This window comes from Spermophilus citellus (genome assembly GCF_964194105.1).
Source record: "Spermophilus citellus genome assembly, chromosome: 11".
Lineage (NCBI taxonomy): Eukaryota > Metazoa > Chordata > Mammalia > Rodentia > Sciuridae > Spermophilus > Spermophilus citellus.
Window position 1 is genome coordinate 67823299 of NC_138192.1, and position 27582 is coordinate 67850880.

Genomic DNA, 27582 nt, shown 5'->3' on the forward strand with positions numbered 1-27582 from the left:
AAAAAGGAGAAAATTTTTTTTAAAAAAATTTAAAAAATAAAAAATAATTAAAAATAACAATAAAATAATTAAAAATAACAATAACTATGTGTAAATGGCAGAAAGAACAATAGAGAGAAAGGAACAGGAGGAGGGGAGAAAAAAGGGGAAGGATAGATACTTGGGTCTGAATTAGAACATTATGTATTCCATGCTTTTATAATTATGTCAAAATGGATTCTACCATCATATATAACTAAAAAATAAAACCAATACAGTGTAAATTTGCATAAAAATTAATGAACCACTCAGAGCTGTCTCAATATGTCACTTGTTAATTATAAGTAATATTTATTTTTTCCTAAAAAATATTAAAAAGAAGAAAATATTGGAGGTTGAAGGAGGTCTCCACAACTGTGGCTAAACTTGAACCTTGTTTACTTCTGGTTTTATGCCCCAAATTCCTTTTCTACCACTATCTCTTTCCATTTCTTCTCTTTTCTCTACTCCAGGTGCTATTTCTAATCTTTCTCTGTATTTTCAAGAGCAACTTTTACTTTATCTTATATTCTTTCCAACAGTGATATGTATATATAAACTCCATTGTGCATTCTTAAAGACTCTTATTTTTAATTTTCAAAAACAGAATTTCTCTCAAAATCATGTCTTTTTCCCCTACCTTTTATATAAGACTATTTTTTTTGTCTGGGATTGGAATTCAAATTTGAGATTTTGAAGATGATACAGTTTGAATGGTGTAGTAAGAGTAATAGATAAAAAGAATAATGTGAGAGATGTCAAAAAAAAAGATGTTAATATCTCAAAATAGGATCAGGTTATCCCACCATATTAGCATGCTAGGTTGAAAGAAGTCTTTAGAGAAAAAAAAATCTCAAATCCTCTCAGAAAAATAGCCAAGTATTAATTTTTTCCATATATTTTGCCAGGATAGTATTTAGAACCAATTGTTGGGTAATATTTCAGTTACAGAGCAGAGCTGAACATAACAACAAGCAGCTACATTATGTTTTATTTTATTATTTTTTACTTTCTGCTGATTATTTTATTGCTCGTATATCCAACAGCCTGAAGGTCATCTTTATGAATGAACAGACTAGAAATTGTGTGTCACCCATTGAGTGAGGTTTTTTAACTTTTTCATGTAAGTTTTAGGATGGTATTATTAATTGTATTTTCAGGTAAGAAAATTGAGTCTCAAAGAAGATGAATGATTTGCAGGAAAGCTAGAATTCTAGTAAATAGTAGTACTAGGCATTCTACCCAGTTCTATCCTGCTCCCATGTCTCTGCACATTTTATTACACCATGCTCTTGTCCCTCACACTTCTAGTGGTGTTTTGCCCCCGTACCTTGCTAAACTTCATTCTAGTATCTACATGCCTGGAATCAGTGTCAGGACTGCTAGGAAATTGCTCAATATTTTTCAGACTTGTACAGGCTATAATTTCCCAACCTAATTAGATTTGAAGTTACTCACTCATGCTGTAAAGCCAAGCTGAAACACTGTGCCATGGAGTTCTCCTTGTTTATTGTTCAGTTAAATTGACAGGTCTTGATGACAGGTGTTTTCTTTTCTTTTTTTTTAATGTCAACAACTGATTAAATTGATAGAGGTGGAAGGACACTAAGTCAGACCAAATATCTTTCTACTTTTTAAGCCATTATCTTAGGTTTGGGAAATATTCATGATTCAAAATATGTAAATTTTTCAATAATTAAATTTTCACTCTTGTTTCTTTGACTAAATTAAAAATGATAAACATAAAGGTGACTCAGACACATCATATATACATAAATATGTACATATGTAGATATGTATATATATATTTCGTTTTTTGTCTACATTTCTTCTTTTTCCCCGAGTACTGACATTCTTTTAAGAAGCAGTCATCATTTTCAGAAAATAATGATATGTATTGAGGAATTCATTCAAATATGAGGTTAAAATTGAAGCAGAATTATATATGTGTACATACGTATAATTCAATATATTATATATGTGTACATATATAATGCGTACTTTAGAAAAATGGACATTTCTCTTTCTCCAATAAAACAAAATAGAACTTCAGAACTAAATCTTTGCAAATAAATCTTAAAACTGGAAGAGAGATTTAATGTAAGCAACATTTCTCAAAGTGTGCTTTAAATCTTCTATGTAGATTCATCTGAGAAAGTTGCTGGATCCTATTTCAGACCAACTAAATCTTGTAGGAAGAATTCTGGATTCTGATTTTAACAAGCCCCAGGGATGATTCTCTAACAGACAAATTTGAGTACTTTTTCCCTGGGGCATAGATCTAAAACATCCCCATCCTCAAGTGAATCTCATTTATCAAACTGAAAGTAGGGTAAAGTTGGTTGCAGTGTCACATACCAGTAATTGCAGCTACTCAGGAGGCTGAGGTAGGAGGATTGAAAGTTTGAGGGCACTCTTGGCAAGTTGGGGAGTCCCTACTCAAAATCAAAATATAAAAAGGTCTGGAGATGTAGTTCAGTGATAGCACACACCTGAGTTCAATCCTTAGTACTAGAGAGAAAATTAAAAGTAGCTTGAATCCTTTGATTTGGGATTTCCTTCCTTCTTTCATCCCTTCCTTGATATACAGTCTTTATAGATGAATATATAAGTAAGAGAGAAAGAGGAAATTAGTCTATTATATGATGGCAGATAACGTGTTGTTCCTCTTTCCAAAAATATAATTCTCCTCCTTGCCCTACTTGGAGTATAGATGGATCCTCTATTCTCACACCCAGCAATAGCAATATCTTAGTCATAGCTAAGCCTTTTCTTTTTTAGGGGATCTTTCTTGTCTAGTAAGAGACAATAGGTTCTTTTAATCTCTTAATCTTTTCTGAATTTATTTTGGTTCCTCTTTTAATGAATCTCAACATGATGCACAGAACTATAAAATGCATTGTAGCACTATGAAGAGACGTACAAATAGCAGCGATGTATCTTTTATCAGAGCATTTTGTAATTGAATTTCTGAATATTTTCTGCATTGATGTTTACATTCTTTTATCTGCCTTTATACTTTCTTAATGATGGATTCCATGACTGGCAGAGATGGAAATTACCTGTGTGTGGATGGATTGCCAGTCCTCTTAGCAAGTAACCTCTATCTATGCCAGCATGCACATATGCGTATACAATTCTGGCAAAATTTCAGTAGTCTTCCTGTGTTTATAGCTTAAGCTTCATAAACCCCCAATGTCTTCCTGAATCACAAATGCAAAGGAATTTCCTCTCATGTTTTCTGCTTCCCTATACAAACTATCATTAAACATATGTGTATATTTTCTGGTCTCTTTCTCATCTCACACTTTTAAATACTTCTTAAAGACAAAAATTATTTTCATGACATTATCAGATCCCCAAACAATTCCTGATATAAAGTTGACATTCATTAAAATTTTTTGAATAAATGATTAAAAATAGAATTATTTTAAATGAGACCAATCTTGTAATTTTAGTAATTATTCCTTGAGGATGGGAACTTACATGTGAATATTCTACTTATTCAATAAATATTGAACAAATATTAAAACAATAAATAAATAATATTTTTGGAAATGGAACAATTTTGTTTATAATAGGGCCATCATTTCTATTAAATAAAGCAACTCTATTAAAGACATACTGAAATACATTTACACCTATGTATATTCTTATGTTATGAATCATTTTATATTTAACTTCCTTCTTTTAAAACTTGAAAAATAGAAAAAAATATTATTAGTGGCCACCTACTAAATATCATTTACAAGAATTATACTGAAATATAGAATGACATAGGTTAGTGGTTAATACATTTGTGTTCTTTTTTCTCACTTTTCCTTCCCTTGCTGTTTTCCTTCTTCACCTTTATTTTAACCTCTCTTCTTACTATAATTATTATTTTTTAAAACAACTCTCTATCTCAAAAATAGGCATAAAAAGCATGATTGTGAAGGAACACTGACTGAATCATTTGTCTCCAATGGAAGAACCATGTGAACTCTTCTAGTCAGACGATGCTTGCTAGGATTCAAAGGGAAAATTGTGTTAGCCATAATTTCATTATTATATTCTCAAGCAGATGAGTCACTAAAGGTACCACATCTACATCTCCAGAAAACACAATCCCATCTGAACACTGAACCTTTGTGTTTGCCGAAGCCACATACTACTGCGGATTTGATTGGTGACAAATAAACAGGGGCATGAAGCTTCCTAATATTGGAAAACGCACCTAGGAATTTCTACCCAACACTCATTCTCTCCACGGCAGATGCTGTCTTTCAGCTTAAGCAAAGATGCCAGGATTTTATTCTACAGAATTTTACCTTAATTCCTCTTTGTAACCTACAAATAGAAATGAGTCAAGAGTGAATTAGTAATAGTGGTCTCCTCTGTGTGTTCTACCCTATGTCAACTAATGTGATCTCACTTAATAGAATATATGACAGGTATGATTTGGTGATTCTAACTCAAGAGAATCTGCTCATTGTGGAAAAAGAAAGCTGCTTGCTTCATTTTGCAGGTTAGCATTCTAAGTTTGGTATGGTTGGCATCTGTGTGTTCCTGAAATTGTCTTATTACCTTGTGAACGGGCACCATGCCACACTAGCAGATGGGCTTAAGGGATGCCAGAAACCTGAGCTGTGTATCATTTTTGAGTGTTAGTGTCTAGAAATGTATAACATTTTCAATATAGCTTCTGGGCTTGAAACATACCTGGAGAGAACCTTGATACATATAGGGACTGTATCTGGCAACAGATAATACTCTAACATACTAAGGCTGAAGAAACTCTGAGAAGGGTGGATGGAGATCTTGTACCTCTTACGCTCTCTCAATCTTTCTATTACCACCAGGATTTCATATTAATTACAGAGAATTTGTTCTAAGAAACACATGGGGCATATCTTAGGTGGCAAGACACAGAAGAAATATCACGGGCATTATAAACCACAAGCAAATCCTTTAACTTGTCTAAACTTTAGTTTTCCTCATTTATATGATGTGAGCTATGGCAACAATTAAACAGATATTTGCATATGTACCTCACAGAGTTATTGTACAAATGAAATGTGACACTTTATGAAAATGTTTTGTGCACTTTTATTTGATTTCATTTTGACCTTGTGGGATCCCAGGTAACTTTCCTGTTGATGATTGCAGTTATGAGGTAGAGAATGTCAAGGTTAAATTTGGACATCAGAAGTTCTTTCCCCTGAGTGTCTCACAAGAGGTAATAGTGAGTTCTATTATAACAAAATTGTTATTTTCCTACATTGGAAAGGGCTAGATGTTCATGAAATCTCCATGTGCAGATAAGCAACAGGGAAAGTTATAATACCATGTCTGTGCTTCCCAAGAAAAGAGAAGACCTGGGAATGTTTTTGGTGATTTTAGGGATTCCAGGCAGCTTATCTGGGCTATGTAGATACTGAAGTGAAAGTATGAGTGTAAATTATTTAGAAGGGTTCTCCATCTAGGTCAGTGCTGGTGGACCATGTATTTGTTTAGTCCTTTGCTTCATATTGGTTTTGGTCTTTGTGTCTGGAGATTTCTGATGTTGTTCATTTTTATTTGCACTCAAATACATTTAAAAAAACAAATATGAAAAATAAAAGGAAGAAACCTAAATGTATTTTTAAATTTTTTGTTTAAACCTAATAAAATTTACTCAGTATATTTTTTAATGAAGGTGGTCATTGGTGCTAAGTAATAGAAAACATGAAACAATCATGTTCTCCCAAGCTCTACAATCTAGAGTTGAGAGAATCTGACCTTCAATTCTTAGCTCTTTCTCAAAAAGTGTTTTGGTGATCACACTAGACTGGATTTGTCTCCCTCTCTGCTGTCAATGAGCCACTTTTGTGTGCATTGAGTGAGTGGGTGGAAATGAAAAATAAAATGAAAAGCCTCCCTTCCCCAAGATCTTATTGCTCCTTGTTTCCCTTTTCAATAGCTCTCTCATTTTTATATCACATACCAGTTTAAATATACTGGTTCATTTTGGCATTATGAAGTGCTCGTAGATGAAACAGAGGAGAGTGTGGGAAAATCTATATTCTAAGTTTACCTCTTTTTGATTGTAAATTTTCACTGCATACACAACCACTGACAAATCTGAGGCCTGGAATTCAAAATGGTGATTATGTTTGAATGAAATTATTTCTCAAATTCATTATATTTCCTTAAAAATTTTAACAACACTTTTACAAAAAGACATTCATTAGGTTAATAGGTTGAATTTCATATTTGAACAATACAGTTTCCCTTTAAAGCACTAGTTAGAGTAGGTAATAAAATGATATTATTATCAGGTTAATGTTGACTTCTTAAATTTAGGGATATTTTAAATATGCTTAAAGTGAAAGAATGCTGATCAATGTCATATAAATATTATTATGATGGGCATAAAAGTAAATTACATTAAAACTGTATAGCAGAGGATGGTTTAAATGAAAATGACATCACATATTCATTTTCTGTTTGGTTGTACATATTAGTTGTCTTTTTACCACTAGAAGGAAGGCCCCTAAGGAAAGTGTAACTACAATAGCAGCAACAATAAAAGGGGTTTAAATATGCTGAGCTCACTCGCACAATCTGAGCAATGAGCTTTTTATGTGTGATTATTTATAAAGTGCTAGAGAACTGTACATATCTACTGTAAAAAATAAGTTTCTTTCTATAAATCTCATGCCTCTCCATTCAGCAGTTTTGACATGAATTACATATTGACATTACCAATATCTTTCAAACTGTTCTAATAACAACTTCTTGCTATTTCAGTGTGTTTCCATTGTTGGGGTCAGTGCTTCTTATTAGAATAGCATAAGTAATGCATCTAAACTTAGTAATATTGTACTATAGTTTCTTGATAAAGATTGAGTAGTGTATTTCCATATAGACAATGAGCCCCTAGCTGTAAGTAGTGAATGAACTGCTGAAACTTTTCCATCAACCCTTGTTTGGTAATTTCTTATGATTCCAAAATGAACTATGTTTAAAAGAAGTCTTTTTATCAGTATAATCTAATACATAGTATATACTTACGCTTCCAGTGTGCTGCAATGAAATTATTAGCAACTAATGTTTGCAGTGTTTTAGAATGTACAAATCCTCTTCATCTATCCCATTCTATTTAAAAAGGAACTTGAAGCTCACAGGAGTTAAGTGATTTGTCTAAGATCTCATAGCTTGGTGAGTGGCACAGAATGGATTTAACATCTTCTGACCCTAAATCCCAGGGTTTTTCCAATGCTAAACTATTTTCTTTGCGGAGTACTCAAGGGTATGGACTTGGGAGTCACATGACTTGGGTTTGAATCACAACATTTGGATTAACGCTGGGCAAATATTGAACATCTTACTTCCTATAAACTGGGGACACTCTCAGTTGGTATCTCCCTCATAGAGTTGTGAGGATTAAGTTAGTAATTCCTGTATTTCTCCTCGAATGATGCCTGGCACACTGTCATCAAGTAGGGAATACTGGTAATTTCTCACATGTGCTTATTTATGCTTACTAGTCATCATTTGTATAAGTGTGTGTTTTGACTTTCCTCAAATCTTGTTTCTCAAGGAAATTCTTGATACTTTTTGTTCTCAGTAAATGCCAGAAAAATGCTCTTGGAATGAACGTAAAAGTGAAAGGATGCTAGAAAAGGCTTTTGAAAGAATGTTGAAGTGAATGAAAACATAATGACTTAATATGGCACTTAATTAAGCTATTGTAAATAATTAGAAGCCATTATTAATCTATTCTATAGAAAAAGTAAAAATCAGATTTTTTTCAACTTACAGTCAATTGGTAGTTGTGCCTTCTGAATCATAATACTTTATGTTAGTTTATTCAGTGATGCAGAAAATCCTTACCTTTGCATGTAATCTTTTAAATGTTTGCATATCTAGTATTTTGTTTGATTTGGCAGTTCTCTCAGACAAATATTTTTTTTTAACATTGGAACCACAATATTAATATATAATTGGGTTTACCAAATAGTGAAAATTGGTTGTTTGTTGATCTTTTACGTTTGGTCATACATCTAGTTATTAGTATATCATTAATCACATGTACAAAAATCTTGGACTCCTTTTTTTTTTGAAAAATACAACTTTAGAAAAAACATACAAAATAAACAGAGACTTACAAATAACTTCCTCTGAACATACAACATAATCACATCTAGAGATGGTACAAGAGAAACAATACAGTATGGATGCATATGTAGCAGATAGACCAATTATTGAATTTGTTGTCCTTTTCAAAAGCTAAATAAAAAATATAATCAACAATTCTGAAGAGTTTTTAAACCTCACTGTTTCTTCCATAACCTGGTCACATTTCATTGATATAGAATGAGTTGTGATGTCATTGAAAATAATGACTTCACTGAGGTGGGAACAGCAGGTGCTGGTCTACACAACCCAGAGCTCATTCTCAGACAAATGTTCTCAGAAACAACAAAAATAGTACAGTAATAAATAACTGTCCATGCCCTTCCCAGACTTTCTCATATAAATTTTTCCACAAGAAAAGAACAATTAAGATTAATACAAAATATTATTTAAAATAAAATGGTCAGAAACTTGTAATCTGTAAGAATAACTTTCCAAAAGGTCACTGTCCTGGTGACCTGAGGAATCACAAGAAATCACTCACAGTCTGAGACTGAAATCCTCAGATAGCTAAAGAGGTCAATGAGACCAGGATTTGTCAGAGGAGTGTGGTGCCAGTGTCTTGAAGTCCAAACCAGACTAGCCTGCAGGCTCTTGTCAATAGGATGCCTGGTTCTGTAGGTCCAATAAGTTTGGGTACTTCCATATTTGCCAAAAAATGCAGAAAGTTCCAGAGCATTGCAATTACCTCAAATCCTGTTTATTTATTCAAAAGAGTTCTAGAGTTCTAGAAGATTCAACTCTTAATTGACTCCTGACTAAAAGTTCCCTATTTGCCATACTTCAAGGAAAATTCTCCCCCTGCACAGTTCTTCATGTTCCACAGATAAGGACATACTCACAGACATGCAGATATAGCAGATATGTATACATGAATATAAACTATTTTAGTTCACTTATGTGACTTTCTGGGTACATGTGCTGTACTAGGACCTAGGATGATTATGAAAGAAGTGTATGACACAAATCTTGCCTTCAATGAGATTCATATAATCAATGAGAGGATCAGGGATTTTCTGCAGGAGTATCATCCAGTCCAACTCTCACTTTACAATGAGACTAAGGTTCAGAAGGTTTGAATGACTAAATTGCACAAATTAGTAGCAGATGCAGTCTTTTATTTTCAATAATTTAAAACAATGACTTAAATGACTTGGATTATGACCACTAGAATTTCTCTAGTTCTTTCCATGTACAAACCCAATGCTAAGTGTTTTGTACCTATTATCTCATTTATTGATCCAGCAAGGCCAGCACTATTGCTATTCCCATTTTATGGGTTAGCAACTTGTCTGTTTACATAGCTCAAGTGCCAAAGCAAGCCTAGCAACAACAATGCTATGAGTGATCAGAAAAAAAGTACAGCTCTTCCTTGTGCCTCCATGAAGAGTGTATGAGTAAGTTGCAAAGGAGATACACTGAGCATACTGTAGTGGGGTGGTGGGGGTCAGGGGAGCCCACCTGGAAGAGGTTGTTATAGTTGGAAGGCTAGAATGCAGAGATTAATAAGGCTATTTGGCATGGTCAAAATGGATAACCACTTTTTTTTATAGTTATTGTTACTACTTTAGATTTGCTGAATTTTCATTATGCAGATTCAATGTAATCCCCCCTACGCAGAAGATAGAACAAAATAAAGGGGTGGGGAATGGAGGGGCAGCATGCCATGAAAATAGAAGTGTGATCAGTGGAGTAGACAAAAGGATTGATGTGGAGGGAGGAGAGACAGAACAGGGAAGAACTGCAGAATGAATTTGACTAAATTATGCTATGTATATATGTGGATATACCACAGTGAATTCCATCTGTATCTATGTCTAAAAAGTATCAATTAAAAAATAAATACATAGAATGAAAACCAGTAGAGGGAGGGATCACGGAAAGGGTAGCGGGAAGGGAAAGAAGAAATTTTGGGTACTAAAGAAGACCAAATCATATTCCATGTGTATACAATTATGACAAAACGAATCCTGCTAGTATGTATAACAATAATACACTAAGAAAAACACTAAGAAGAAATAAATTTGCTGCTTTTAAAAATTAAATCATGTGTCTTTTTACCTGGTGGTCCATCTGCTCTTAATTTATGGATTCTTCCATTAAATCAGAGAAGCAAGACACTCTGAAAGATTATTCCAGAAATTAATGCATTGTGTTGCATTACATTATGTGACTGTGATTAATGGTATTTTTAATTTTTCATCTAAAAAATGACAAACTAGAGAAACAAAGTAGCCAGTAAAAGGTCTGTCTTCTAGGTTCTACATACAGACTGCTTTTGGTTGATACTTTCACATTTTATTTCGAGAACTATGTGATTGTGAAGGGATTATTGGGAGAATATTTTAAAAAGCAAGTGGAGGGTTGAGAGAGCTTTGGAGAAGAGAAAGAGAAAAGAGAAGTAACTGTAAGAATGATTAAGTTTCATGTTTTTTTTCATTCATCTTAGAAGTTTGTGCCTATGTAATTGACCTATTCTACCCCACTGCTAAGGATACATTAATAGTTATTGAGGTATAAACATTAGATAGCATTGCCGCAGAACATGTTTGCAATACTGTGTAGGAAATCACATACACAGCTCTATAGCATTAGCTTAAAATAAGTTGAATTTTTATGGTCTTCTTTTAAGCTAATGGATTAGTCTTAGCACTAGCAAGGCCAGTATGGTCACAACATTGGAACGATTATTTTCTGAAGTTTCTGTTATTTTGATATCAAGTGTTGGGCATGATGAACCTAAATGACTCTGATACCATAATGGGCATTCTTGTGAGTTTCAGCAAGTCAGCTACTCTGGCTTGTCTGTTGGTCCTGTTACTATTTACCTGAGAACAACATAAACTCAAAAAAAAAAAAAAAGAATAAATATAAAAAAGAGTGACTCAGCTCTTGCATTGCTCCTGAGAATTGAAAGAGGAGGCTTTGGGGTTGCTTTCAGAGCAGCAGCTAACATTGCAATTGACCACTTGACCATTCAACTATATGTAATATGGCTCTGATTTCAGTATTAAATCGCTAACTTAGTGTTGCATACATGACAGGAAGCCCGTTCAATTAAGTCCTATGATTTTTCTTTTGTCATGAAAGGCATTTTCTTTCTTTACAGAAGCAGCCCTTATTAAGTGGAGGAAGGCGTATTTGATGCTCTTCACTGTCAGGATGTTCAAATGATGAAAATATCATCTTTGCCATGCTCCACTGAAAATGTCTTGTCTGTGGAGCAAAGACACATATCCCTAGAGAAGATTGTCCTGTATTATAGAGCAGGTAAACAAGGCAGGGATGCAGGCACTTAATAGAAAATTCCTTTAGCATCACATTAATATGCTCAGATTTTATTCTGATACTTCTCAAACAGGGTAGATGGTTCTCCTTGCTTAGATTCTCCTACTGACAGGCCACAGGCTAGAAGGTGATTCTTGCTGGACTCTGCAGTTTTCTGCTTTCCTTGTTTGACAGAATCCAATTCTCTTGACCTTCAGGACATGGAGCAGAACTCATTGCTTCCACCTGGCCTACCCAAGTAAGTAAAGTTATGCTCCTAGAATACCGCTGCCATGGTTAGTTTAATTTTAATTTATTGCAGAGATGGTTTTATGCATATGACTTTATAACTGTTCATGCACCTTGAGACCTCTGAAGGTCAAATAAATAATAAATGCTCATTAAGGGCTTGGTGGTTTTGCTGAAACTGGCCAACAAAGGTGTCATTGGTGATACTTTCATGTGGACAAATAGTATCCAAGTCAAGTAGGCCCTAGGATTAAACTATTAATAGTATTTGGCTTTACAGCCTCAGGAAATTATATACCAGCCATGCTTTTTCAGTCATTAAAATAATGGTACAGCTTAGAAGTAGGAGTTTCTTGCTATATAGCCTGTTTTTCCTTTAAACCATCAGGGTTTTTTTCTGGATTGCTTCTTTGCTCTGTGAGTGTGTGTGTGTGTGTGTGTGTGTGTGTGTGTGTGTGTTTACACTAGAGAATGAGAATTCGGGTGAAAAGGGGGGAGAGAAAAGAATACTAAGTTTTCAGATTTTTTTAAAAAAATACCTCTCCTACAGCTTTCAGGGGTTGCAAAAGGAAATCCTGATTTTTTGCTATGCACATGATGTGGAAAGGGCTACCAATGTGACCCCAGGCTGTACCTGTGGAATTCTGGCATACAGATAATTTTTTTGTGTGTGTTCAGATTTTTCAAAAGAGTCCTGCCCTCATCTCTGACATACTATTCCTTTTCCCATAGTCCTCTGACTATGGTGGGTTTATCTCCATTCCTGGGGCCTAGATGTAGAATAAGGAGAAAGTGGCTAGTGTGCCCAACCCTTTCTACCTAAAAAATGCTGAAAAGCTACACCTCTGAACATGAATAAAATGTAATTCTCTGAAAAAACAACATAAAAAGCTGACGATTTGGTTAATAGCACTCATATAATCTCATTAAGCAGAATAACCTATGAATGAAGTAAGGGGTGCTGCTTTACAAATGTCAGTGTTATCTTTGTTCCAAGTACGATCCTTTCCCTATTAACTTATTAAACATATTTATGGTCTAATTATACACACACACTCTATTCTCTTTTTTTCTCCAATTCTGGAAATCAATCCCAGGGTCTCATACATGGTAGGCAAGTGCTCTCTACCTCTGAGTTGCACCGCAGCACATTTTATGCCTTATATTTAATGTGTTTATAGCCAAGACAGGAAATCTAAAATTGGAATGGATTTTGTTTGCTTAATTGGTTTAAAAGCAATCATAATCTTTTAGGAATTCCAGTTTTCCTAGAAAAAAGAAAAGATAACAGCTGTTGATTTAATAACATGGTATTATTCTTAATGGATAAAGGTAATCAACATACATTATTTTTATTTTGTATTTTTAGATGTATGTAATGTTTACCTTCTTATTTTAATAACTTCATTAATGTCAATAACTAAATTTGAAGGGAGATGTTCTGGTACTTGGTTCCTTCTAATTCCTAAATCAAATCATTCATTCTCATCTTACTCCAGGGTTAGATTTGAATTGGTTCTGCAAAGTGGAGAAGACAAAGCATAGAAAAAGCATGGAAAAATTAAAAAGCACATCTACAAAGTAGTTCCTCTTCCTCTTTCCTTCCCTGTGAGTTCTCACAATGAATCTACCTCATATTACATACATTATGTCTCTTCTACAAACTGTTGAGATCAGTTCTCATGTATCCAAAATCCCTGTCTTGTTTGTGATGCCTTTGAGTTTTCCTTACTGTGGATAAAGGGAATTCATTTTTCTATGAATTAAAAAAAAAATCCTGGTTTGCATAATTGACTTTTCTTATAAGTTCTTTTCTAGCAAAATATAAAAAAAGAAGAGAAATTATTGCAGTGCTGTTAATTCTACATGGCTCTCCTGCCTTTGAACTAGCTTTACTAATATGTAGAGCCCCCTACTAATCAGTATCTCATGGCTAAAACTAAGGGAATTTTCAGCTGTATTTTGAGATACAGTTTTAGGTACATAGAGTTCCTAAGTGCACCCAGACTCAGTAAATATAATAAAAAATTAATACCAACCACCATTCACTAAGGGTATTGAGAGTATTAGCTGCTTTATTAGGTTTTTGAAATAAAATATTTCTTTATTCCTCATGACCTCTGCATGGGGGAAGTATTGACATTTACCCAGTTGACAGGTGTAGAAACTGAGGTTTAATGTAAGAAGCCCAGGTGAGAGGAAGAGTGGAGAGTCCATCCAATTATATCTGTCCCTGAACTCTTGCTTTGTCTTACAGAGCTTCAATATCTGTGTATGCCAGCATTAGTTTATAAAAAGTGAAAAAGGATGGGAGGAATTAACAGCAAAAAGGTTTTTTTTTTTTTTTGCTTCTTCTTGTTTTTTTTTTCCTCCAAGAGAAAATGAGTAGTTAAGAACTGCAGTGTTAAAGGGTAGGGGACTGCCTGTTTCTACCAGGCAACCCCTCTCTTGTGAATTTAGATTCAATCCACTATCAATATTTTCTGGCAATATTTCTTTCCTTTTACCGCTACATCATTCATAAGGTTCAGTATTTCCAGAACTACAACACGCCAATCCTTACCATGCTTTCTCAGCATTATTTGTATTTTAAATTACTGGAACTGTTGCAGCCAATCACATTAGAAGACAGAAGGCACAGTTATTAATTCCAGGCAAAATGTGAAGGGGGTAAAAACCCTGAGTGAGCCACCCAACCATTTCCCAGCTCTTTCTCAGGCATGTGTATTTTCTCTAACTCCCAGGCAGAGACACCCAGAAAAATCTTTTTTTTTTTCTTTTGTATTGACCAAGTTCTAAGGAGAAAAAAAAATGTTGTCTTAACCAAAAAAATATGATTGAGTTGTTGTATTCAATCTATAATATATTTATTTATAGCTTCTCTGAAACGTGCAGGACTTTTCTTTTGTGCAAGACTTTTGACTTGATTGCTTTTTGTAAAGCAACATGGCTCAGTATTACTTCTTATACTAAGGGACTTTAAACATACCCTAAAATGAAGCAAGAGAAAAATTTCAAGGAAAGGGTTTGATATTAGAAAGCAAATGGGAGTAGAAGAAATTCTCCTTCAGGAGAGCTTTGATTTTTTTTAGGATCCCTAATTCAACTTTCTGTTGATGGATGTTCCCTTAAGAGGAACCAAATTCATTTCTTAGTATTAATTCCCTCATTTATAAAATTGTGATTATGATTCCTTCTACACTTACATTAGAAGATTCTAATGGTAAATGGGTAAAATAATAAGCAGATCTTTAAAGTTAGATAATTCTAATTATACTAGTAAAAAATGTTTTAAAAATCTATATAAAATTTCTATATACAAGTGAAGCATTGCTCCTACTGTTGAACTTTTGGACATATTAGAGTTTGGACAGAAAACCCACAAGCCTAATTTAAAAAAAAAAGTAAAAAGGGAGATATGGAAGAGTTGTCAAGGAACACACTGAACATACATGCAAAATTCAATGTTTTTTACAACGAGGAGAATATTACTTGCATCAAGCAGAGTCTTATACTATTATTATTATTGCCATCAAAAGAGTAGTCAAATACTTTCCTGAGTATTGGATAGGATCCAACATAGTGCCTAGATTAAAACACTCAGTATCTGCTAATATGACAAATTTTCTGTTTTTACATCATTATATCTTTTTTAAAAAGCAATGGGACCATGATTCCTAGAGCCTGCAATAGGTTAACTGTGAACATGGAGCCACAGTGCTGAAGAGCACAAGTCTTATAGTCAGGTAGACTTGGGCTTGAATATAGCTCCTTACAGTGTGTGACTGGGCTTAATGCAACTAATAGCTTTCGTCCTCAGTTTCTTCATCTGTAAAATGGGGGAAAATCATACCTATAGCACAGCACTTTTATATAAATTAAACTTAATAAAACTTTTAAAGTGTTCAGTTCAGTGAAGGCACATAACAATTACTAAAGTGTAGCTGTTATCATTCATGATTGTCACAGTAATTTTTTAATTAAAATTTTTGAACTGATATACAAAAACATAAACATTGATATTTTTGGTGGTATTTCCTTCCTTCTTTCCTCCCTTTTTACCTTCTTTTCTTTTTACTTTCCTCCCAAATATAAAAGAAAATATTTCAGGGGAATGCTATTATGAAATGCCTCTATTATTATAATGTTCTTATAAGATCATTCCTTAATAATATTGAGTGCTATCACTAAATATGTTGATGAATAATTTTAAAGATACGTTTTTGGAGAACTTTGGATTTTGTATCAACTTCAACTTTCCATCTCTACAACCACCAATGTTTATCCTAATCCACATTGTGGCCCAATAGTTTACTACTAGTTTTCACTTCACTGCAGCTCTATTAGTTGAGATCCTATTACTGTCATGATAACAGTTGGAGGGAGCGATTGCCTTAAGGAGAATATTACCTGGATCCCTGCTTACTCCCATGTGACAACAGAAGGAGCTTGTCAGACTTCATTGTCATTTCTTCTCAAACCTGAAAAGTAAAGAAAAAAATACTAGATTCCCTTCCAGGCCTGCTGTGAAACAATACTGCAAAGTGGATTGCTTCAAATCACAGAAAGAATTTTTGCTTGCTTCTTCCTAACTACTGGTGTTTATCAGTCTCTTCAGTGTTCTTTAACTTGCAGATGCAGGTGTCTGCATCTATCTACTTCTGTCAATCACTAAGCTGTCTACTTCCTGTCTATCTTTCCTCCTATTCATAAGGACATGATCGCATTGGATTAAGCATCAATGGTATTCTAGCATGACCTCACCTTAACTAATTACATCTGCAAAGACCCTATTTCAAAAAAAGTAATATTCTGAGGTACTAGAGGTTAGGACCTGAAAAAGGTTTTGGGGTGATGCAATTCAATCCATAATATATTATAATGCTTAGTCCAATATGAAATTTTTCCAGTAATTCCAGACAGTCAGAAAAAAATTTGACAATGTTATCAAGTACAGGTAAGGAGGAAAGAAATAATATCAACAGATATTTATTGGTCATTTAATGTGTCTACTATCTAACCATCAGATGATCTATTTTCACAGGGTTCACAACTTAATTGAAGGATATAGGATGTTATACCTATTTATAAACAAGTAGAGAAATATTTTCTCACCTTAAAACAGTGAGCAATTCAGAATTAAACAAAAATTCACCTGGCCAGTTCAAAATGAAATTTCAAAGTTTAAGAACTAAATGCATGCATTTACTTTATAGAAAGCAGTTCAATATTAGCCTATTAATTCCTATATAACATATAATTCTAGCAATGCTATCCACTTAATTTTCAGTCTTCCAGAGCTTAGCCAGGCATACTGAGTATGGTGAGAATGACGATCAAAAATTTGACAATAGCTAGGTATGGTGGTAAATGCTTATAATCCTGGAGGATTATAAACTGAGGCTGAGGCAGAAGACTTGCAAATGCAAGACCAGCATCAGCAACTTAGAAAGACCCTGTCTAAAAATAAAAATAAAATGAAATAAAAAAATCTGACAACAAGAGTATAGAGATGAAAGGAAAAATATGAGAACAGAAAACAAGTTGCCATCCTGAATCATTTATTGTAGAGACAATGCCAAATGTGTTGTCAAACTGTATGAAAACTTAGGCATGATTGTACAATATAATAGTCTTCCTTCAATGTAATAATCTTAAGGTATTGAAAAACACTTAGATTCTGATCAATATATTCTGTTCATCAAAACAAAAGAAAAATTTTAGAGATTTTTTTCCAAAATTATTTAAAAGTATTAAATAATAAAACTCAAGCTATTTACAAAACCTAATAATATGCAATGATACAGTTTATGATCATTCTAGGCAGGCTTGACTTAAGTGTAAATGAGTGGCACAGAGATGTCTAGCATTTCAAAGTGGAGAGAGATATAAAAATGCTGGGCTGGAACAGTCATAGATAATGTAAAAATGCTAGTGACTGGGAGAATCCAACCCTTCCTTAGCAGTTGGAAATAAAACTGGATTATGAATCCAGTGACATAGACTCTCCCACCTTTTCCATTAAAGATATCCTATAAGGTAAGTTCATTGTTACAGCTGGTATTGTACATGTCAGAGCCCTGCATGTTTCAGAAACTGACTAGCAATGCAGCTTTACTCTTGGTAAGATTTTAGCATTTCTAACGGAGGCATTATAAACTTAAATGCCATAAGGGATCTACCCAGTGACACAAATGAATCAAGGGTGTCATGTGGATCTTATATGGAGACAATTGCCAAACAATGTGTACTTCTGAAAGCACCAGATTTCATAATTTCTTAACAATCTATGTTTGTTGAATCATCTAACCCGAGACCAACTTAGATCTAGAGCTTCCAATTCACAGCTTTGGCATCTAGCACAAACACATCCCTCTCACAGCCTTGGCTTTTTATGGCTTCTATATGCCATCCTTCCCTTAGATTTATCTTGATGCGATGGCCTTGGTGTTCTGGAGGTAAGAAGTGTCAGAATATCACTAGTATAATATTTTCTAGAAGACTCTTTTAAGAACACTGATACTGTCCAATATTCCTAGAGAATATCTTTTCCTCTAATGCAGCTTTCATAGGTGATCAAATAATTTTGGTAAATAGTATATACTATATCCCTCTCAACTGTTCACAATATACTTTCACATATTAAAAGCTCTGAGAAGTCTTTCATTGAAGAAAATAATTCAATATTTACTACTCTTAGTTGGTTATAAAACTCTCCACTCCCCTCAAATAAAACTAATCTGCCAATGAACATGCACTGGAAAACATTAAATTAGGAGCCTTTCCTCTTATGCAACTCTATATTAAATTGGACAATTCAGAGAGCAGAATCATGCAGAGTTTATACAGCTTTTGAATGTGCAAAGAGTTTATTTATGTTAAAAGCATATGCTGGGTTGAAGATTTAGCTCAGTGGTAGAGTATTTGCCTAGCATGTTCAAGGCCCTAGGTTCAATTTATAGCTCTGGGGAAACAAAAAGCATAATAGTTGCTCTTGAGTTTTCATAAAGGGAGCAAATGCCTATCAACATCCCACTATGTCCTTTCATAAGTGTTAGGGAAAAGGCTTTGGCTTCTTTCTCCATCTTCCGCAGAAGGAAGAGTACCTTCTCTTATTCTGTCCCACTAGTTTCTACTGGGTCAGCTTACACTGGTGCCCAAATCTGGAAACAGACCATATTTTTTTTCTGTTGTCCATTTGGCTCTTTCTCTTTCTTTCTATGTTGGATGTTCTGCCCTTGACAGAAAGGGTATTCTGCCTCTCCTTTAGTGCAGCTTTACTAGGCAGATCTCTACACTTGACAACACAGCTCAGCTAATCTGCATCTGGTACCATTTGATTGAGTTCTTATGTCCAGACTCAATTGGCCATTACTTGGAGGTGAAGAGGAAGAGACATTGGTAGTCTGCTTCTCTCACAGCATTCAACATTATGCACAAAATAAGCAATCAATCTACCAATGCATTGACTGTGAGAACATCAGAACTTCTGTGTGAACTGCTGACCACTGTAGACTGAGAGAGCAAGAAAGAGAGCGAGTGAGGGTGTGTGCAAGAGAGAGAATGACGTTTACCACAAAGAACATGTGGTTTCTCTGGGTTCCTTTTTTAAAAATTATAACCTTCAAAAATCAGTTATAAAAGACCCTTTGCATCTAAGACTATAATTTTTTGAGGAAATGATGTAATAGGCTGCTCTATTTCTAATCTTGAGAATATTTAGTTTTGGGTGTATTTCAAAATGTTGATATTAGACTGATATGAAAATGCCTGTTAGTGCTCAAAATCCAGGACAAAGGTTATTTCCACTAAGCTCAATAGAAAGTAATAAATAATTCTGAAAGATTGTTTTAAAATAAGAATATGAAATACTGGAAGTTGTCAAGACTTCAAGTCTACATTGGCTTATTTTTGCCAACCCAGTAGGTATAACAAAGATTCTTGCCTCTGCCCTGGCATTTCAGCTTGGCAAGATCCTTTCCTACTAAGCCTCGCTCATCAGGTCCATTATTTAAAAAACTTGTATTTCATGTTAATGTAACTTAATTGTACTAATTCTCTCTGCTTCATCAATATGCCAATAAAGGTTCTCTGCCTTGCCAACTGCATTTGCAATATCTGAAATTATGATAAGTAATGTATTCCTGATAATATATTGAAACTATTTACATGGAAACACTAGGAAAGCTAATCTAGCTACAAGAAAAGAGCATTGTAATCTGAAGACATAGAATCTACTGTGAAGATTTATTTCTGTATAAATAATCTTATCTTCACAAATGGTCTCATAGATGTGAAATGCAAAACCTTTCTTACGCACTTTATAGAGACTTTAAATAATATTTCTGTATTCTTTTCCTTGGCAGAAGAAAAAAGTATCTATATGAGCTACGTTATCCTGTAGGCACATATTCTGTTCATATTTTTAAAAACATTATTTAAAGTTACATAGCCTAATAGCAATCTTCATTACACATTGTTGTTGCCACAAAAAGACATTTTACAAGTGTAGATTTTTATCATTTCCTTTGAGCCTTGATTTTGTTAAACAACTGACAAAATCAGAATATCTGAGTCAGTTTATATTGTCAGGAAAGCAAATACAATACAATCCTAGATGCATGGCCCCTTTACACTCTCCACTTGTCTATCTACTTCTCCTAAGCCACTTTGAGAAAGGTCTGAGGAGCAGGAATCATGTAGTTGGGAAGAAGGTCAGAACCTTTACTGCATGCCCTTTTCACCTGCTAAGATGCTTTATTGACCCAAGGTGGGATGAGGCAGTAATGTTTTATAAAGATTCCCATTAAAACAACTACATTCTAAAAGCAAAGAGCATCATTTTTTGAGCATCCTGTTTTAAAGATTGCCTTGCTATAACGTTTGACCAGCATGCACCACGGCTTATGCCCTTGGAGCGTGACACTCTGTGCTCAGAAGTTTCAGTTTGAATCCCAGCATTGGCAGACAAATTGGGGATCATAAACCTTCGTATACAGCAATGGTTTTCTAGATCAACAATAGACACTCAAGACAAGGAACAGAGAAAGAGGAGAGGGGGTGAATTCACCTCTCTGTAATCCACAAACCCTTCTGATGCCCTTACAAGGATTTTGAGTGCATTTCTGCCAGTATCAGCAATGGTGAAGTTCACCTTCACTAAAATCTAATTCCAGCACTAACTGGCAGGCCAGCACTAGTGAAAATAACATTCCGGTTTCCTCCATGACCTCAGTCCCGACATGATAACGGGAGCCCTCAACAACTCATTTCTAGCTTGGAATTCTTGATGGTTTATTTAGTTTGACTGACTGTTGGAGATTGCCATTATGAATACAGTTGCTAGGGAAAGCCTGCCTTAGTGCTGTTTGGCTTTTAAAGGGGTCAGGATTTTGTAAGATCTCAAATAACACTTATGGCTTAATGTCTGCAAACAATGCAGCATTTAACATTTACTATGCATGAAGAGGATCATAGTTCATCATTTATTATTCAAAAATTATGTAAAATATTTTCATGATGGAATATGGATAATGTGTCCCAAATATTCATGTACATAAACAACACATAATAAATTTCCCTTAAAACATCAATATCTAATCAAAGAGGTATTTGGAGTTCTGTGACATGGAGCTAAATTAAAATATTTCAAACCTCAGACTTTTAGTCACACATCTTTCAAGCGAGTTAGACTGAGCTCTGATACACTTCAATGAAATGAGCATTTATTTTTTATACCAGAGAGTAGTTATTTTTAATGGTAAAGAAAGATTTGGTGGTAGGTTTGTCAGAATTTAAACACATAAATTTTTCAATTCAAAAATTGATTGTCTGCTCCATTTTCTCATTTTACATGTTTCAACAACATGTTTTGGTTTCTTATAAAAGAAAGTGATTATTAGTTTCCGGAGACTGTCGAAAATGTAAACCACTGTAGTCAAAGCAAAGATGGTGTAAGCAGAGCGGCCAATATGATTTGTTTTCCTCATTTGTAATTCTAATCTGGAAACTCCTTTCAAACAGGAAAGTAGATTTCAATAGAATATCAGAACCAAATGAGCATAGATCCAATAGCAATATTTTCTATTAATATAACATATAAATAATACAAATATTTAGATACTGATTTTGTAGTGAGACACCTGTTTTGTTAGAAGAGTGACCTCAATAAGTTTAAATGTTGCAAATTTGGAGGAAGGCTACAAATAACAATCAAGAGTCTTAAATCTCTTTATAGACTTGATCCATTTGTTTTACAAATGAATCATTCCAAATTATCATTTTAATTATGCATGACACTTAATAGTACACCCTGCAAAAGTGATAAATGCTTCATAATATTTAACCTCATTATAATTTACATTAAATCTTTCTGGAAGGGGTGACAATCTTACTGTATTTGAGAATCACAAAGGCTGTGAGTTAATGAAGGACACAATTTCTCATCCACCTTCATCTACTTTTCCTCTTTTGTAATTGTTTGTATTTCTTTTGTGCTGTCAGTGTTTACTTCTCCTAGCATTATACCTTATATAACATTCCTGTGCTTAACAGACACCTAATAAGTACCAACTATATACAAAAATATTATTGGGTATTAAAAAATGTTCCTGTATTTGAAACATTTGATTTGCCCCAAATAAATTAGATACAAATCATATCTACTTTAATTTTCCTCAAAGCCTAAATAAAAACACAAGAAATGAAGCCTGGCATGATGGTGTGCACCAGTTGCCAATGTATTCCCAGCTATTCTGAGGCTGAGAAGCCCAGGAGTTCAAGATGAAACTGGGCAGCACAGTGAAATCCTAAACAAAACAAAACTAATAAGAAAAAGGACAGGGAGACAGAGGGAGGGAGGGAGAGAGAGAAAGAGGAGAGAGACATAGAGAAAGGAGAGAAATATGATGGGCTGAGAACATGAGTGAAACACATAGGACAGGATAACCATGAACTTCCTGGCTATAAACTCTTGATTAACCCCTCCTTCTTTCCTCAAAACCAGCAAGATTATGTGCTTATTTTAGAAATGCAGAGGATTAATATAAGGTCATGAATTTACATTAAATTTTGCGGTTGTCAGGGAGGAGAAGAGTGGTCAGGAGACAGACCCTCCCCCTCCTCCTTATTTTCCCTCTTTGTTCTTTCTAGTTTTCACAGCAGAGAAAGGGGATTGATGAATAGTGAGGAAGGAAAGGAAGGGGGAAATACTTGGAAATAAAATCAAAGAAACTATGCTATGTGCATGCATAAATATATCACAATGAATACCATTTTTATGTATAATTATAATGCACCAATTAAAAAAATAAATAGAAGAGAGACCAACAGAGTAGAGAAAGAGGATCAAGGGGAAGGAGGAGGGGAAAGAAAATGGTAATACTGAGGAATGAAATGGAGTGAATTATGTTTGTGGATGTGTGAATGTGTCACAATGAACCCCACTGTTCTGCATTATTATAACACACTAGCAAAATATACATAATAAAAAAGAAAATGAATCAAACAGGAGATATGGTTAGAGGAGACATTAAAAAATTATTTTAAAATGGTGTGGTCAGGAGTGGTAGCAACAGTGAGGAGATAGTTCTTTCTAAGGAAAAGAGAAAACTGTGTGTGTGTGTGTGTGTGTGTGTGTGTGTACAGGAAGAACAAAGGAATGAGATTGAAAATAAGATACTAATGATGACTGAGAAAAAAATGGCAACAGAAGTGACAGGAAGTTTTTTTTTTAAAAATCTTTCAATTGGTGATCAATAATTATATAGAACAGTGGGATTCATTGTGGCATATTTATACAAACATATAAGAAGATTTGATCAGTTTGATTCCCTGTCACTCCCCTTTTCTTTCCCTCCTCATTGTCCCCTTTATCCACTGGTCTCCCTTCAATTTTTATAAGAGGCTCTCCCAATCCCCCCTCTTTTCCTCTCTAACTTTCATATATGAGAGAAAACATATGATCCATGATTTTCTGAGTCTGGTTTATTTTCATCCACTTTCCTAAAAATGACATGATTTCATTTTTCTTTATGGCTGAATGAAACTGTGTATATATGCCACATTTTCTGTATCCACTCATCTGTTGAAAGATACCTAGGTTGATTCTTTAACTTGGCTATTTTTAATTGTGCTGCTATGAATATAGATACACATGTATCCCTATAGTATGCTGACTCTCATTCTGTCATATAAATACTGAGGAGTGGTCTAACTAGTATGTTGTTTCCATTCCTAGTCTTTTGAGGAACCTCCATCTTAATTTCCATAGTGGCAGTACTGTTGCACATTCCCACCAACTATGTGTAAGAATCACCCCTTCCGTTACATCTTACTACCCATATTCTTTATGATTGCCATTATAACTGCAGTGAGATGAAATCTCAGTGTAGTTTTGATTTGCATTTCCTTGATGGCTTCAGATATGAAACATTTTTTTTTCTTGTCATTGTTGGTCATTTGTATTTCTTCTTTTGAGAAGTATATATTTAGGTCATTTGCCCATTTATTGATTGGGTTATTACTAGTATTATTGGTGCCAAGCTTTTGGAGCTACAATAACTCTAGTTTACTATATAAACCTACAGAAGATCACACAGTAGTTTAGTGCTAAGAAACAATCTATTTTCACCACTTGGGGTAGGCATACATTACCAAAATCTCAACTTGGAATTTTGAATGCATTTTTCATAGACTATCATTGAAAGTGGTCAGGTTCTTCACTACTCCTTATATAATGCATCAGGTAAATGATAGATTATGTAAACATTGTTTCTATGGAAATATGTATTCTGAATTTTTTATAGAGAATTAGCTATGTGGATTTTGGGGAAAAAATCATTCCTTAGGTGGACAGAGCCTACATTAAATTATAGTATCAACTTTAATGGCATGTGGACATCTTGAATCACTATTCAGTTAACACAAACACATAACATAAAAGATCATCTGAGATTTAATCATTAATAGAAAGTCGATATTTAACAAGAGTCAAGGCTTTGATAAAAATTGGACTTTGTTTCTTTAGAATAAGAGAAAGTAAACAGAAAGTAACATTTGGTAAATCCTTACACTTTCAAACTCTCAGCTAAATGCTTTATATTATCTCAGTTAATTCTCACAACAATGAATTGGGCATTATTATCAACATTTATGGGTGAGAGGAGTCTCGATGAAGTTCAGAAATTTGCAAGTTTTTTTTTTTTTTTTTTGAGTGAGTGTTCATTCCCGAGTTTGGTTAGTTTATTTGTTTTGCTGCACTACAGGGAAGAGAATGCTTTAACAGCTTGTTTCCTCTTGTAGTTTCTCCTTCCTTTCCTAGGTCCTTCCCTTGACCACATCTACCACAAAGGAATCCCACAGGGTATTCAATTTCCCTGTCTAGTGTCACTGATCATTTAGATCACCATGACACAACTTGACTCACTTATTAAATTATCTGAAATATACAAATATTTAGAAAAAAATCATTACAATTTATATTAGCATTGTTTATTATGGACAAAATTTCTAAGAAAAGTGAAAGCTAAAATAACCCAGATGTTTCAACACACCCAGATTTTTTTCACATTCTGTTTTTAACATTTGGTAACATGTAGACATAATCTCTATATGATATCCATTAGGACCAAAATAAGAAATATTACATGCTAAAGTAAAATAAAAAATTCCATTTTACAGAAAGATTTCATAGCTGTCTAACATTCCTCACTTAATTGAGAAAACTCGTCATACCATGTATTCCCCCTGTCAGGACCTAAATGTCTTGACAAATGCCAGACTAGCCACTCCAGTATGAACTATTGTGGGAAAATGCAGCTGTAATAAGTCTTAATTAATGTTAAATTTAACTGAGTTTTACTTTCATATCATTAATATCAATCATCTTTGGAGGTAAGATATACAATATTTGAAAAATTTACATAAAGTCCTGAAGAGTCAATAGTACAAAGGAAAGTCATCACAGTCTCAAGTGGCATTCTTATGTTGCCAGAGTTGCCATTTTATTAACACTGCCAAAATATTGATATCAGGAATGTGATGTGACTTTGGAAATTATAATTATCTTTCATGTTAAAAATTTAAAATATTCTTAAATTCATATCCTATTGATAACTCTCAGTAAATATAACAAAAATGACTGGGCTTGATATTATTTCAAGGGCAAAGGAAGAGAAATAAAAGAGCATATTAGACCAGAAAGTACAGTAACACCTTTAGGTATTAGGAAACCTTCAACAGGTCACACTGAGCTAAGAACATATATAAAGGTGCAAGGAAGAAAAATGAGTTGGGCCTGGATAATGTGCATCAGTGGATCTCTCAAATGACCATGTATGGAATACCATGTTTCATTGTTCCCTTTCAAACCCTATAATCTCACACAACGTCTCCCTAGCCGTCCCCATTTCCCTGGGCATGTCATACATTGTTTGTGACCTTTTGCTTTCAAAAACTTCTCCCCACCACATCCCAATCAATACCTAGTTGAAGAATATCCTAGTTCAAGAATTTTCTTGATTTCAAGTTTTAGGTCAGAAAGAAGATCATTTCAGCTAAGGAATTTTATTTATTTTTCTAGATGGAAGTTCCAAAAGTATCATCTAAAATCAAGCAACTGGAAATGCAATCTTAGATGCCTCATTAGAACCAATATAGCTCCTATCATTTTATGGATGAATCAGACTCCTCCACTCACTAATCTAATCAAAAGGCATCTTATCTTTTTTTTTTGGTTCTCCCACACATTTGCCATCTAGTCTGAAAATTAGTCAATTGGAGGATGCATTCAGTGTGCACTTTTGAGGAACTTGCCTAAGAGAAGAGCTAAACAACAAAATAGTCTTTGTTCACTCATGGGATAATATTTTAAGTCCAGTAGGTTCTCTGATACGTATAATTTCCTTCTCATTCAACAACTTTCTCACATGAAAGTGCTTTGTATTCATCTGACAACATGTTAACTGTTCATAACATTTTCTACCAGAGAATACTAATATTTATGTGCTATTTTGTATTATTTCTGTTATTTTGTATTATTGAGGAGTATATCAAGTCATGAAGAACTAGAAAACAGATAAGAGATGTATTTTCCCTTTCTCACGTATTTTGTTTATTTTTCACTTTGATTTACCACTGACTGCAAGGCTTCTGTTTACCTATTCCGTTTGTACTATCCTCTTTTTGTAACCAAGAGGGTGGGATGTGCCATAACATCGTAAGTGTCACTCCTGGAAATAATGACTTATTGGTACATCTGATAAGGATCCTACAACTCTTGAAATAGCAGCCAATTCAATTTAAACTAAACTGATTTTCTAGGTGTCATGTTTCAATGTATGAAACCAAGGTACTTTAGTAGAAAATTTAAAATCAAACAAACAAAACAGAGAAGAGGCAAAGATTATGTCACTAGTAGGTACATATTGTTGTACATATTAATTAAAGTGTATATTAGTTAAATTAATTATTTTAAAAAATTAAAATACATTTTAATGTTTATAATTACTTGTATTTGACAGGTTGTCATCCATTGTGGTTGTGTGTGAGAAAGATAAACTAAAATGGGCCCATGGGGATGGACCCTTAGTAAAAGGAGAGCCCTGAAATAATGACAGATTATGTTGAGCATGCTGCTTTAGTCAAATATAAAAAGAACATTCACTGTTCTTTTTATCAGACATATTTTTAATAAAAATGTCACTCACCTTGGGAACTTATACAATGCACCCATAAGTGATTAGTGGCTAGATTGTTTGACTAAAAAGGAACATTTTGGTCAAAATGTATGGTGGTCCCCATGGGACTTGGCGTCATGACAGTGGGATCACTGTGAGACTTGATCTCCAAGAAAGTTTGAATTAACAAAACATAATAATGGCTCACCTT